Source organism: Phascolarctos cinereus, unplaced genomic scaffold, assembly GCF_003287225.1.
Source record: "Phascolarctos cinereus isolate Bilbo 61053 unplaced genomic scaffold, phaCin_HiC Scaffold_2;HRSCAF=192, whole genome shotgun sequence".
In the NCBI taxonomy this organism is placed as follows: Eukaryota; Metazoa; Chordata; class Mammalia; order Diprotodontia; family Phascolarctidae; genus Phascolarctos; species Phascolarctos cinereus.
The window spans coordinates 410,299,881-410,315,383 of NW_027555625.1; the positions used below are offsets into that span (position 1 = coordinate 410,299,881).

The following is a 15,503-nucleotide window of genomic DNA, read 5'->3' on the forward strand; positions in this document are numbered from 1 at the left end:
GCAATTGGGGTTAAGTGGCTTGCCCAGGGTCACACAGCTAGTGAGTGTTATATGTCTGAGGCTGGATTTGAACTCAGGTCCTCCTGACTCCACAGCCAGTGCTCTATCCACTGCACCACCTAGCTTCCCCTCTTTGATCTATTTTCAAGGAGAGTTGCTTTTCTGATGAGATTATTCACATTTTCTTCCCATTTTAAAATCCTTTTGACTATGTTTTATTGTTTCTTGATGCCTCATAGAGTGATTGGCTTCCATTTGACCAATTCTAATTTTTAAAGAATTATTTTCTTCAGTGAGCTTTTGCTCATCTTTTTCCATTTGGCCAATTCTGCTTTTTAAGGAGTTCTCTTCAGTGGATTTTTGTGCCTCTTTTATCATTAGGCCAATTTTGTTTTTTCAGATGTTATTTTCTTCAGTATTTTTATCCTTCTTTTATCAAACTGTTACTGCCCAATTTTTGGATTTATCTGAGTTCTGTCACTTATCCACCAGTGGATCTTCATCAAGTGTGGTGAGGCTTCATGAACAGCAGTCAGACATTGCTATGAACCAGGCTGGGCCCCTACATCATGCTAAGAAGTCACAGCCATCTGGCTTCTGTTACATCAACAATGTTGTTTTGGTCATCCTAGAATGGTTAATGCACTCTGAGAAGGTGCTGTGTGTTGACATTGACATTCACCATGGCCATGTCATGGAAGAGGTTTTTCTCACCACACATCAGGTCATGATAGTGCCCTCTCACAAAAGTACTTCTGAAGAATGTGAGACCTATGAGACACTGGGACTGGCAAGGCGAATATTACATGGTTAACTACTCACTTTTAGATGCGGTTGGTGATGAGTCTTATGAGACTATCTTGAAACCAGTGATGTCTAAGGTGATGGAGACACTTTGGCCCAATGTAGTGATCTTCAAGCGTGATTCTGATTTTTTGTCTGGAAACTGATTGGGTTGTTTCAACCTTACCATCAAAGGACATAGCAAGTGTGTGGAATTTGTCAAGAGCTTCAATCTACCTATGCTGAGAAGGGAGTGACTACCTGCTACCATCCACAATATAGCCAGATGTTGAACATATGAGATAACTGTGGATTTGGACACAGATCGCCAGTGAACTTCTTTACAATGATTACTTTGAATGCTTTGGATCAGATTTTAAACTTCACATATAACATGACAAACTAGAATCCCAATGAGCATTTGGAAAAGATCAAACAAAGGCTGTTTGAGACCTAATGGATGTTGCCTCATGCCCCTGGTGTCTGGATGCAGCCCATTCCTGGGGATGGGATGCAGGAAGACAGTGGAGATGAGGATGACAAAGATCCTAACAAATGCATTTCAATGTGTTCCTCAGACAATAGAATTGAATGTGAGGAGGAGTTTTCACATTGGGACAGGAAGGTGAGGGTGGTCAAAAGAACTCATCCAACTTTAAGAAAGCCAAGAAAGTCAAAATGGAAAAGGAGAAAGAACACAACCCAGAGGAGAAAAAAAGAAGTAAAACAGGAGGAGACAAAGGAAGAGAAAATTGAAACCAAAGGGGTGAAGGAGAAGACCAAATCTGCCTGAGATTTCTGGCTTCTCTTGGGGCCTACTGTCCACATTTCCTTCTCACCCTCAGAATGAATATTTTCTGCATGTCTCTGTACTTATATATATATTTAAACTTGGAGTCAGGCGACCTATATTCTAATACCCACACTGATATTAGCTGTGTGACTTTGAATAAATCCCTTCTATCTGGGTTTGCAAGAGATTTTGACTCACTGAATCTTTCATGTGGCAATGAGAGTGGTGGAGTTGGGGTGATTGCATCTTCTGTACTCTCTGACTACCCAGCATGGTATATATAAAGACCCAAAGCCAAAGCCAATTTGGTATGAAGAACATGGGTTGAAATCTCAGCTCTATTTAAATGAATTTGGCCAAGTTATCCTCTGGGCTTCAATAGTAATGTCTGTAAAAATGAAAACTTTGAACTAGATAAGGAGTTCTTAACCATGGTTTCTTGCAAGGACCCTTTTGACAATCTACTGAATCATATGAACCTTCTCAGAATAATGTTTTTAAATGCGTAAATAAAATGCATGTCGTTACAAATGAAACCAATTACTTTGAAATACAATTATCAAAATATTGAAAAATGAACAAACAAAAAAGTTTATGGATTCCAGATTAAGAACCATGGGACTGTAAAAATCTCATATGCCTGTGGAAGCAAGCAGTCTTATTATGGGCCTATAAATTGGCTTGAAACATCCAAATCCTGCACTGACTCCAGCTACTATCTATGTGGCAGATGTGATTCTGTGTCTTAATCTGTATTTTGATGTTTAAGCTCATTTTTTCCTAGCAACCAAACCAGACTTCCTTACCTTCCAACTCCCTCCCCTTCTGAGATTGAGTAGGCATGTACCACTCTCTGTAGTATCTACCTTTCTACTCCCCCTTAGAAATAACCTGCAAGGCCATCTCAGAAGGGACAGATCACATAATCAGTCTGAGGACAGATTTATTGGCGTTCACACCCAGCCTTGAAGTGGTCAGCAAGCCTCTGTTTGTGATGATGGATGGTATGCTACACCTCACTTCTCTTTCTGAGATGGAGCTCACATTCCTTTAATTAGTAACAGCAGAATTTGCTGATTTATGCATCTATCTTGATGCCAGGAACGAAAAAGGGACAGGGGCCCTCTTCTCTTCCTTGGTCTGGTGCTCTTGCCAAACAACAGGCCTAATTAAGAATTAGCACCAGGGCACACAGCTTACAACAAGGGCCTCCGGGAAACTGACCAATCCCTATTGCAATAAGTGACCTGGACCAGCCGAGGCTGCCCTCATGGATGGGTACATAAATCAACACATTCTGCTGTTGCTAATTAACTGTGTAAGCTCGATCCAAGAAAGAAGAGTTGAATTTAGCGCACCATCCATCATTCCAAGCAGGCTCTAACAGGGGCTGGCAATGACAGGAAGCGGCCCAGTTCAGCTCAGGGCAGAGTTCTACCTGTTGATAACCTCATTGCGCACCAGTAGAGCTCCAGGGACACCTGGGAGTGGGGAAAGCTGAAGTCTGGGGCTGGCTTCACTGATTTGGCACTACTGATTCAGCGGGAGCGAGACCGCACGACAGGGCTTCTGACTGCTAACTGACCCTGTGTATTCTCTTATAAACTCCTTCTTTCATAGGATTTAAAGCAGGAAGGGATCTAACTCCTCTTTTTAAAGAGGAGAAAACTGAGGCTGAGAGAAATTAAGTGATTTGCCCAGGGTCACATACAAGTGAGTGTCTGTAGCAGGGTTATTTCCAACACCTTATAATTTAAACTCAAGCCCTAACTAGTCAGTCAGTGTATCCAGCTAGAAGAAGATGGGGAAAAAAAGCCTTCCCCAACTCCTCTGAATTCTAGTGTCTTCCCTCTGTTAGTTATTTTCCACTGATTCAGTATATTCTTCTTTGCCATATTTGTTTGCATGTTGTCTCCCCTATTAAACTGTAAGCTCCTTGAGGGCAGGGGCTGCCTTTGCCTCTTTTTGTATCTACAATCCCTATCACAATTCCTGGAGCATAATAAGCATTTAATAAGTGTTTACTGATTGTTTGATGGATAGGAAGCTCTATGATTCGTTTGAGGAGGAGCAGCTCATGTTCAGAGACAGCTGGCCCCAGATCGGAGTCTCCATGGAAGGTTGCTAACAGATGATAGCCTGCATGAGCACAAAAACAACGTGTTCTTTCTCCTTCTTCTCTCTCCTCTCTCTCTCTCTCTCTCTCTCTCTCTCTCTCTCTCTCTCTCTCTCTCTCTCTCTTCTTCTTCTTCTTCTTCTTCTTCTTCTTCTTCTTCTTCTTCTTCTTCTTCTTCTTCTTCTTCTTCTTCTTCTTCTTCTTCTTCTTCTTCTTCTTCTTTTTCCCATTGAGCTGCACTGCTGAGAATTGAGCTGCCCACAGTTACATGACCTGTTAGCAATAGTGCCAAGAATAGTGACCAAACCCCCTGACTCCCAGGCGCTTAGGCAGTGGTTACTGCTATCGCCTTCTTGATTATGCAACCGTGCCTTCCCAAGGTATTGGTGCCATGTGCAAAAATCCGCATCACAGCTTTCCTACCCAAAGGGCCCTCACCTCCTATGTCCAAGAGAATAACAACTTACCTTTTTAGGGTACTTTGTGACTAGTAAAGCACTGTTTCTCACAGCAGCCCTGTGAGTTAAGGAGGATGAACATTGTTATTTAAATATTTGTCGATGTTCAGTCGTCTTAGTCATGTCCAATTCCTCATGACCCCATTTGGGGTTTTCTTGGCAAAGATACTGGAGCGGTTTGCCATTTCCTTTTCCAGCTCATTTTACAGATGAGGAAAGTGAGGCTAACAGAGTTAAATGACTTGCCCAGGGTCACACAGTTAGTAAGTGTCTGAGGCCAAATTAGAACTCGGAAGATGAGTCTTCCTGAGTGCAGGCCTCACACTCTATCCACTGCACCACCTAGCTGCCCTACCTAAATATTACTGATGAGGAAACAGGTATAGAGAATTGAAGTGATTTACTTCATGTTTAAGGGTAAGAGTTGACATTCAACCTTGTATCTTCTTACCTTGAGGTAAGTGTTTTCCCCCTTACATCACACTGCCTTTAGCTTGCTTTATATAACAAAGAGCTTTATATGCATTAACCATTTGTATCCTCACAACAGCTAGGTGGTGCAGTGAATAGAGTGCTGGGCCTGGAGTCAGGAAGACTCATCTTCATGAGTTAGAGTCCAGCCTTAGTCACTTACTAACTGTGTGACTCTGGGCAAGTCACTTAACCCTATTTCCCTCAGTTCTTCTTCTGTAAAATGAACTGGAGAAGGCAATGGCAAAACACTCCAGTATCTTTACTAAGAAAACCCCAAATGAGGTCACGAAGAATTGGACACAACTGAAATGACTCAACAATAAGCCTATAATTTAGTGCAGATATGATTATCCCAGTTTTATAGATGAGGAATCCAAAATTCTAAGGAGAAAAAGAAACCTACTTAGGGTCACTCAGTGAATCAAGCATCTGACATATACCGAGCATTGGACTATACACTAGGGGTACAGATACAAGAATGAGTCAATCCCTGTCCTCAAGGAGCTGACATTCTACTGGGATGATCCAACATGTTTGTAGAAAAGTGAATATAGGACATATACAAAGTAAGTACACAGTGATGGGTAGGGGAGGGCACCACTAGGGAATTCAGGAAAGGCTTCTTGAGCTGAGCCTTGAAGGGAGGATGGACTTCCAAGAGGTAAAGTTGAGGAGGGAGGCTATTATAGGCCTGGGGTGCAGCCCGTGCAAAAGGAGCAGAGGAGGAATTTAGAACAATAAATATGGAGCCTAGTGAGGAGGTCAATTTGACTGAAGCTTAGAGTGTGTATAGGGTGCTTAGCAAAGTGCCTGGTACATAGTAGGTGCTTAATAGAAACTTCTTCCCTTTTCTTTGTCCCCCCACCCCAATCTTTCCTACTTTCCCAGGACATCACCCTTCCTCTGACTTTGTAGTACTTTCCTCCCTTCATAATCCCAATTGTTTAGTCAGCCAGTTCAAATGTACATAGTCCTTGATCCCTGAATCCTTTGCCATTCATCATGGCACCACCCATCCTTTTCCAAACCCCATCTTCCTGAATTCAAATCTGACCTCAGGCACTTACTAGCTGTGTGACCCTGAGCAAGTCACTTAATCCTGTTTGCCTCAGTTTCCTCATCTGTAAAACGAGCTGGAGAAGGAAATGGCAAACCACTCCGGTATCTTTGCCAAGAAAACCCCAAATGGGGTGACCGAGAGTTAGACACGACTGAAAAACAACTGAACAACAACTCCTGACTCCAGGCCTCAGGCTGTTTATAATATACCTTGTTATCTCTCAGCTACCAAGACTGAGTCATATCCTGAAGAGGCAGCAGGGTAAATGGGTTTAAGGACTAAACTAATTATTCCTTCCCCAATTTGTGAGAGTTCTAGGGTTGAACAAAGACAACCAATCATCACATAATTAATTGGATCCAGTGTGGTTGCTAGGAAGACTAAAATAACTAAACATAATAGCAACCCCTGTGTTTCTAGTGATTTAAGACTTCCATGGCAATACCACAAGCAGTGACTTCAATAGCTCTTCAACCCTCCATTCTTAGCGTAATCAAGAAAACTGGGCAGCAAAATTCTGTTACGTGGTAGTTACATCAGACTGCCTTCTGTCTTTCCTTCATTATTATTGTTCTTCCTTCATTCCAAAAATATTCATTATTTGTATCTCCAGAGGTCTCTGCGTCACTGACTAAATCTCTGTTCATAGACCCTACCTCACTGACCTTATGTTCTCACTAATGTGTGTGAATACTTGTGTTCCATGCTGAGAAAATGCCACCTTTAGATCAAGCCTGGCCCCTGCCCTCGGGAATTACAGTCTATTGGGAGATAAGGCACGTAGTCAACTCTAAGACACAGTATTACGAGATAAATGCATTACAGGGGAACAAAATGAAGTGTGATGTGAAGTCCCAAAGAGAATCAGGCCAATGGTAACATCTCAATTCAGGTTTCAAGGACTGGTAGGCAAAGAGAAGGAAAGAGAATAATTTAGTCAGAAAGAACAGTGGGAGGAAAGGTTCTTTGGTTAGAGAGCACAGAGTGTTTAGGTATTTGAAGGTAGGGTACAAAGGCAAGTCTATCTGGACAATTTTCCGTTTGGGGACATCTCTGAGTTTTTCATTATGTTAAACTGAAATGTGCCTTACTGAAACTTCCACCCATTCTTTTAGCCATTTTCTGAAGTCTAGTAGAAAAAGACCACTTCTTCATCAGGGTTTTTGAATACTTGAACATTGTGTATTTGCCAAATTTTCTTTTGACCAGGAAACACATAATCAGTTTTTTCAACCTCATTCTATGGTGAAAGGGCCACAGTTCACAAATTTGGGTACAGATCAGATAAAGAAGTTTTATTGTTATTTTGAGACATGGCAAGGAGTGATGGATTATTTTAAAATAATGTTGACTAATAGCTTCTATTTTTCTGTCACCTGAATTTCCTGCAGTATACTGAATTCCCCAACAGATTATATCAGGCTGTTCCTACTCCTTATTCTGAACACTATGTCCTTTTCTTAATGTAAGCTAAGATCAAAATGGCTTTTTGGTTGCTTTATTATACTGCCGATTTATATTGAGCACACAGTTCACTGAAGTCCTCCCTGACAAGGTCTTTTTCTCATTACAAGGACGGTTGTCCAGCTGTCCTTCTAGCCACTTGTACTTGTGCAGCTAATATTTTAGAACACATTACAGACTTCGGTCTTTATCTCTTCAGGAGTTCTTATTATATTGGGTCCATCACTCTAACATTTTGGGATTCTGATTCTGGTTTCCCAGTGTGTTAGCTATCCCGTGTCCTCCATCAATTCAAGATGCTTTCCTTCTATGCATAGAAGGCATTTAGTAAATGATTATTGATTGGTCTCAGTCATTGATGAAAACATTGAATAGAGCAGGGTATACTACTGAGGAAAGGACCTTGGATTTGGTATGAAAGGACCTAGGTTTGAACCTTAACTTGCCCACTTACTATCTGTGTGAATGAAAACAAGTCAGTTATCCTCTCCAGGCCTCAGTTTCCTCATCTGTAAAATAAAGGGGGGGGGAGGTTTAGAGTAGATTACCTCTAAGCTTTCTTCCAGCTCTAAATCTATGATCCTGTGATGTCCTTTGTCTTAGAGAGGCAAGGGGGATGGCTCAGAAGTCAAGCACAGCTTCAAATAGATGGGCCATCCAAAAGGGATATTGCTGCCATTAAAGTTAATGGGGTGCAGGAAGGGACAATTCACATGTTGTCACTACAAATATGTCAGCACTTCTTATAGAGCGACTGATCATGCATAATTACTATGTGAACTACAGCTTCTTTTTTGGAAGACTCGGGCTGCAGTATGACATGCTCCACTAGATATTAGAAATATTTCCTTTCTGTTCACAATGGAGAAAGCCGGTGATGTAGTGATGAGAAGGCTGGACAGAGTCAGGTGACTTAGGTTCAAATCCAATTTTTGCTACTAGTTATATGACTGTGGTCAACACACATAACTTCTATGAGTAGCTTTCAAATGGGAAAAAGAACTCCACTACCTACTCTGATTGTTATGGGGAATGTGTTTGATTAAGCATAAAGTAGTGGATAAATGTTAGTTACCTAGGTTTTTTTTGTTTTATTTTAAAATCTTGAATTTCAGTGTAAGACTCAAAGAATGATTTTAAAATATAAACTCTGAAAAACTGAATTAAAAGGTTTATGCTCAGTTTCTAGCTTTTACAGTTTTGGTCCTGAATTTTTGTCCAATTTTGAAAGAAAGTACTTTCTTGAGCTGCCCCAGCTATTTTTTTTTTTTGGCCACTCAGGGCAAATTGAAAACAAGGCTTATAAAAGATCTCCAGAGGTCCTGGATCTCTGATTGAATCTCTGTTCATAGACTCTACCTCAATGACCTTATATTCTCATGAGATGAGATAGATAAACATAAATATGATGGAGTTGGTTTGAGGAACATGGTAGTTTATTCTTGGGCCTAGATCTGTGATTTCACCAGGGTGGGGAACTCCTCTTATGGAAACTCCCTCTACCAATATAGATTGACAATCCTTTTGTAACTTATAGTTGTAAAGTGTTGCTTGGAGTCACTGAGAGCTATAGGGAAGTGGTCATGGTCACATAGCTATACAGCTACTTTATGTCAAAGTCAGAACATGAATCAGGTCCTGAACTTAATGCAAGTCTTCTATCCATTATGCCAAGCTATCTTTCTTTTTTTATTTTTTAAAAAAAATTCATTCATTTACTCATTTATTTAATTATTTATTTATTTCATTCATTCATTCATCATTTATTTATTTATTTGTTTGTTTGTTTGTTTATTTATTTATAGTTTGCAACATTCATTTCCACAAGATTTTGAGTTCTAAATTTTCTCCCAATCTCATCCCTCCCCCCACCCTAAGATGGCGTGCATTCTGAATACCCTTTCCCCTAATCTGCCCTCCCTTCTATCTCCTCCTCCTTCTCTTATCCTCCTCCCCTTCTATTTTCCTGTAGGGCAGGATAGTTTTCTATACCCCATGCCTGTAACAAGCTATCTTTCTTAAAGACATATAGAGAAAGTGTGTACATGATTGAAAAAACAAATGAGAGTTATCAGAGGTCCTTGAGAAGGGTTATGATATGGTAGTAATCATAATTTGCACATATATTTCTGTAGGGTTTACAAAATGCTTTAATTTAACAACTCTATGAGACTGTGTATTATTATTCCTAATTTCCAGATGAGGAAACTGAGGCTTTGAAAGGTAGATTCACTTGACAACATTAACACAGGTGATAGGAATGGAGGCTAGAATTCAAACCCAGGTCATTCCTAACTCCAATTGCAATGCACTTTCCATGATGCTTACCTAGCTCAGCTTTCAGCATTAAAAAGATTGAGATTTCTTGCTGGTATTTGCTTCCAGCCACCAAAGGATTGACTTTTATGATATCCGTTGTCGTCAGAGTAATGATTTATCTTTTACTTAATGCTTTTTCATTAACGAGAGGCCAACTGTTTCAATAAGACCAATATTGTGTGAGTTCTTGAAGCTCATTAATTTTATATGTAGATAACACAATTGGAAGGGGCCTAGATTAGCCCACTCCTCATCTGGCCTCTCTTTTTACAGCTAAGGAAAGTGAGGTCCAGAAAGGCTAAGTGATATGTCTAAAATCACACAGTGGCATAACCAACATTCAAAGACAGATCTCTGATTTCAAATCCAGGAGTCTTCATTGCACCACACTGTGAGTTGTGTTTATTGTGACACATTGGTTTTAAATATGTGAAGTGATTTTCTTAAGGTCATTTGTTTGAAAGAGGTAAAGACAGGATTCAAATCCTAGTGTTCTGATTCCAATTTTGGCATTCCTTCCATTTTTCTAAATTGCTTCCTATCTGTTTATACTTCTCTTTTCCAGGCTAATTATTTCTTTTTATAATAAGTTATTTATTGATTTAGCCACAAATAAATTAAAACCAACTTAGATTTCTAGAGTTGTGTTTGGATCTCATGGTAGGAACCCAGGATCAAGGAACATTTTCTTATGTAGACAATTATCATGAAGAATTATTAACCTAGCAAATAGGCTTGACAATCAGAACCTGGATTCAAGAACTTCTTACTTACTCTTCTCCAGTATATACATCTGTCTGTCTTCTGGGAGAAACTCTAATGATCAGGATTTCAATTTAAGATAAGAGACACAAGGGCTGGATCTTGGTTGTATCCAAAGAGAGCATGTTCAAATTGCCTTTTTAATTCAACTTCTTTTGTTTTGTTTTGTTTTGTTTTTGGTTGGGCAATGGGGGTTGAGTGACTTGCCCAGGGTCACCCAGCTAGTAAGTGTTATGTGTCTGAGGCTGGATTTGAACTCAGGTCCTCCTGAATCCAGGGCCAGTGCTCTATTCACTGCTCAACCTTGCTGCCCCATTTACTTCAACTTCTGGCTAGCATAGGAGTCATGCTAATAAATCACTGACTGAACAATCTGATCAGATCATCCTCAAGTTCCATTTATTCATTGCCAATTGAAATAAAACAATTGGTTGGATAGTGTGGGTCATACCTCACCTCGCACAAGCTTCCAGACATCAGAGCACCAGGAAAATACTGACCACCTGTGTCCAGTAGTGTAGTAGGTAAGGACCTCAGAAAGGTCTTAAAGAGGAAAAACAAAGCAAAGCAAACAGAATGGAAGCTTCCATTAATAGATACAGAACACCATAAAGAGGCTGTTTCCTCAACGTAAAATAGCTTTGACAAAGCAAAAATTTCTTAAAGGAGGCAGCATGGTATAATGGAAAGCAAGGTGGCAAGGTGGATAGAGCCCTGGACTTGGAGTTAGGAAGATCTAAGTTCAAATCTTACCTCAATCATTTACTACTATGTGATCCTGGGCAAGTCACTTAACCTCTAATTTCTATATCTGTGAAATGGGAATGATATTAGCATCTATCTATCTATCTTTGCTTCATCTCCCTCATCTGTAAAAGGCGGTAACATTTTTCTCCTACCTCCCAGGGCTATTGTAAGGATCAAATGAGATAATATTTGTTAAGTGCTTAACATAATGCCTGACACATAGTAGGTGCCTTATAAGTGCATGCCTTTTTTTAAAAGGTCAATCAATAAGCATTACTAAGTGCTTCCTATGTGGCAAGCACCATGTTAGTCCATGGGATGACGAAACACAAATGAAACTGTCCCAAACTTCAAGGAGTTTATGTTGTAGTAGGAGATTGCAACACTTGGGGCGGCGGTCAAGGATCTTAGGCTCAAGTCCGGTCACCACGTGACTGGAAGCAAGATATTTCACCTTTCTGAGTCTCAGGTTCTCCTTCGGTTAAATAACCTTTTGTGGTGGGTGATTTCTAAGCCACCTGAAGTCCAGCTCTAATATTCTGTGACTTAAAGAGTGCTCTCCAGAAGGAAACATTTAAAAGTGATGAATGATGGACATATTGGGGATGGAAAATGAAGTAATTGGGAAGGAATTTTTGACAATGTTTTGGAAGGAAGGGAATGATATAAAATCCATATTCATAGGCTCAAACATATCTTTGGGGGAGGGTCTGCCTATGTATCTGTGAAATGAAAAGCCTTGATCAATAGAAAAGCATACTAGAATTTTAGAGTCCAGGGTGAAAAAGACTTGTTTCATCCAACCTGGAATTGTCCTTTATCAATCCATATTGGATTTGCCTCATGGGATAGAAAAGCTAAAAGATGATTGTTCAGCAATCAGATTGTTAGGAAACCACTCCATAATGTCATTGTAAAGAGGTTCTAGCATATAAAGGTTTGAAACATACAATGAACCAGAAGTGTATAAGTGCTTGGAGATGGATTAATGAGCAATATTTAATAATTCTGTGTAAAAGCTCCAATTTGTGGAGTCACAAAAAGGAGGAAGGATGTCCAGTTCAACTCAACAAGCATTTATTAAATGCCTACTATATACAAAGCTCTGTGATCCATGCTGAGGATACAAAAATGAAAAGCAACACTGTTCCTGCTCTCAAGAAGCTTCTCTATAGTCTATTTGGAGACTGGGCATGAGACGATCTGTATATATGTAAGTATAAGGCAGAAAATTATTGGGCCAAGGCTAATTGCTCTAGGGAAATTTGAGGATGAATAAAACATTTCTACTTTGGGGAAGCCAGGTGGCACAGTGGATAGAGCACCAGCCCTGGAGTCAGGAGGACCTGAGTTCAAATTCCATCTCAGGCACTTGATACTTACTAGCTGTGTGACCCTGGACAAGTCACTTAATCCTCACCAAAAAGCAAAAAACAAAGAAACAAAACAAAACAACAAACAAACAACAAAAAAAATTTCCACTTAGGAGGTGAAGGAAGGTTTCATGGAGGAGATAACATCTCAGCTATGTCTTTAAGGAAGAGAAGAATTTCAACAAGCAAGTATTAAAAGGCATTGTGTTATGTGCAAGAGGGAATGCAAAAGGGTAAGATGGCAAGGTGAGAAGGGGGAAGACTAGTGATCCAGTTTGGCTAGAAGATACACAGTTTACAATGGGGAAACAATGAAGTAAGGTTGGAGTGCAGGTTAGAGCTCCATTTTTTCCTTCCTGGAATGGCACTTTATTATTTTTTTTTATTTTAAAATTTATTTTCAGTTTTCAACATTTACTTCCATAAGATTTTGAGTTCCAAATTTTCTTCCCATCTCATCTCTCCCCCACCCCAAGATAACATGCATTCTGAATACCCCTTCCCCTAGTTCTGCCCTCTTTCTATTTCCCCTTTCTCTTATCCCCTTCCCCTTCTATTTTCCTGTAGGGCAGGATAGACTTCTGTACCCCATTTCCTGTATTTCTTATTTCCCAGTTGCATGTGAAAACATTTTTTTTAATGTGTTTTTAAAACTTTGGATTCCAAATTTTCTCCCTTCCTCCCTCCCCACCCACCTTCATTGAAAAGGCAAGCAACTCAATATAGGTTATACATGTGCAGTTATGCAAAGTACTTCCATAGTAGACATGTTGTGAAAAACTGACTCTATTTCCCTTAATCCTATCCTGCCCCCCCATTTATTCTATTCTTTCTTTTGACCCTGACCCTCCTCTGAAGTATTTGCTTCTGATTACCCCCTTTCCCAATCTGCCCTCCTCTCTATCGTCCCCTGCTCTCTTGTCCCCTTCTCCCCCTATTTTCCTGTAGGGTAAGACAGATTTCCATACCCAATTGAATGTGTATGTTATTCCCTCCTTAAGCCAAATCCTATGAGAATAAGATTCACTCATTCCCTCACCTTCCCCATTTCCCTCCACTGTAAGAGCCTTTTCTTTTTTTTTTGTGAGATAATTTACCCTTCTACCTCTCCCTTTCTTCTTCTCCTAATAATCCTTCTCATCCCTTAATTTTATTCTCCAGATATGACCCTTAATCTTCAACTCACCTGTGCCTCTATCTATCTATCTATCTATCTATCTATCTATCTATCTATCTATCTATCATATACAATACATATAATTTTTTCCTCCAACTACCCTAATACTGACAAAGGTCTCATGAGTTATAAATATCATCTTTCCATGCAGGAATGTAAACAGTTCAACCTTAATAAGTCTCTTATGATTTCTCTTTCCTGTTTACCTCTTCATGTTCCACTTGAGTCTTGTATTTGAAAGTCAAATTTTCTATTCAGCTCTGGTCTTTTCATCAAGAATGCTTGAAAGTCCTCTATTTCACTGAATGACCATTTTTTCCCCTGAAGGATTATACTCAGTTTTGCTGGGTAGGTGATTCTTGGTTGTAATCCTATCTCCTTTGCCCTCGGAATATTATATTCCATGCCCTGTCCTTTAATGTAGAAGCTGCTAAATCTTGTGTTATCCTGATTGTGTTTCCACAATACTTGAATTGTTTCTTTCTGGCAGGTTGTAATATTTTCTCCTTGACCTGGGAACTCTGGAATTTGGCTACAATATTCCTAGGAGTTTTCCTTTGGGGATCTCTTTCAGGAGGAGATTGTTGGATTCTTTCAATTTCTATTTTGCCCTCTGGTTCTAATATCAGGGCAGTTTTCCTTGATAATTTCTTGAAAGATGATGTCTAGGCTCTTTTTTTGATCATGGCTTTCAGATAGTCTAATTTTAAATTCTCTCTCCTGGATCCATTTTCCAGGTCAGTTGTTTTTCCAATGAGATATTTCACATTGTTTTCTATTTTTCATTCTTTTGGATTTGTTTTAGTGTCTTGATTTCTCATAAAGTCACTAGCTTCCAATTGCTCTATTCTAATTTTTAAGGAAGTATTTTCTTCAGTAATCTTTTGGACTTCCTTTTCCATTTGGCCAATTTTTCTTTTTAGGGCATTCTTCTCCTCATTGGCTTTTTGGACCTCTTTTGCCATTTGGATTAGGCTATTTTTTAAGGTGTTATTTTCTTCAGTATTTTTTGGGTCTCCTTTAGCAAGCTGTTGACTTGTTTTTCATGATTTTCTTGCATCACTCTCATTTCTCTTCCCAGTTTTTCCTCTACTTCTCTTACTTGCTTCTCAAAATCCCTTTTGAGCTCTTCCAAGGCCTGGGACTGATTCATATTTTTCCTGGAGGCTTTGGATGTAGGAGCTTTGACTTTATTGTCTTCTGGTTGTATGTTTTGATCTTCTTTGTCACCAAAGTAAGATAATATGGTCTGACTCTTTTTGTGCTGCTTGCTCATGATCCCAGCCAATTACTTGAGTTTTAAACTCTTTGTCAAGGTAAGAGTCTGCTTCCAATGTGGAGAATGTACTGTCCCAAGCTTTGGGGGTTTGTACAGCTGTTTTCAGCGATACTTGTAGGGACCTGTAAATTTTCAGTTCTTCCAAGGTGGTATGATAAGGGGCGAGATGTTTACTCCTTTCTTGGCCTGTGCTCTGGTCTATTAGTGACCACAAGTACTCCTTTCTGTCCTGTAACTGTGAGGAGGGCTTCCTCTGTACAGACACTACAAGCTCCGCCAGGCCTGGGCTCCTCCTCACCCCAGCACCGCAGCCCAGAACTGTGACCCAGATCCAAGCACAGGCAAAGCAAGAGATTCCTGCCTCAGCACTGGCAAATTGATCCCTGAAATCCCCCTCTTATCAGCCACTCAACTCCCCCTCAGTCTGTGGGCTGGAAACTCAGGAGGCAGCCGCTGCCCACAGGGACCACGGTGCATGCTTTCAGGGAACTGGAGCCGAGACCCCATCCTCCACTCCTAGCACCGCAGAAACAGACTTTTCCCACTGACCTTCTCAGTTGTCTTTGGTGTTCATGGGTGTTCTGAGAAGTCTGGAAGCCACCACAGCTGCCTGGGATTCAGTCCTCTGAGACCTGTTCCAGGTTCGCTGTGGCCTGCTTGCCCAGGCCATGCTGCCCCTCCCAGTGCAATATGCCTTT

At 40.3% G+C, this 15,503-nt stretch overlaps 1 pseudogene; it reads left to right on the forward strand.

The window, feature by feature from the left end:
• Window positions 1-400: 400 nt before the first annotated feature.
• LOC110196083 (histone deacetylase 1 pseudogene) lies at window positions 401-2,019 on the forward strand (annotated as a pseudogene).
• Window positions 2,020-15,503: the final 13,484 nt, after the last annotated feature.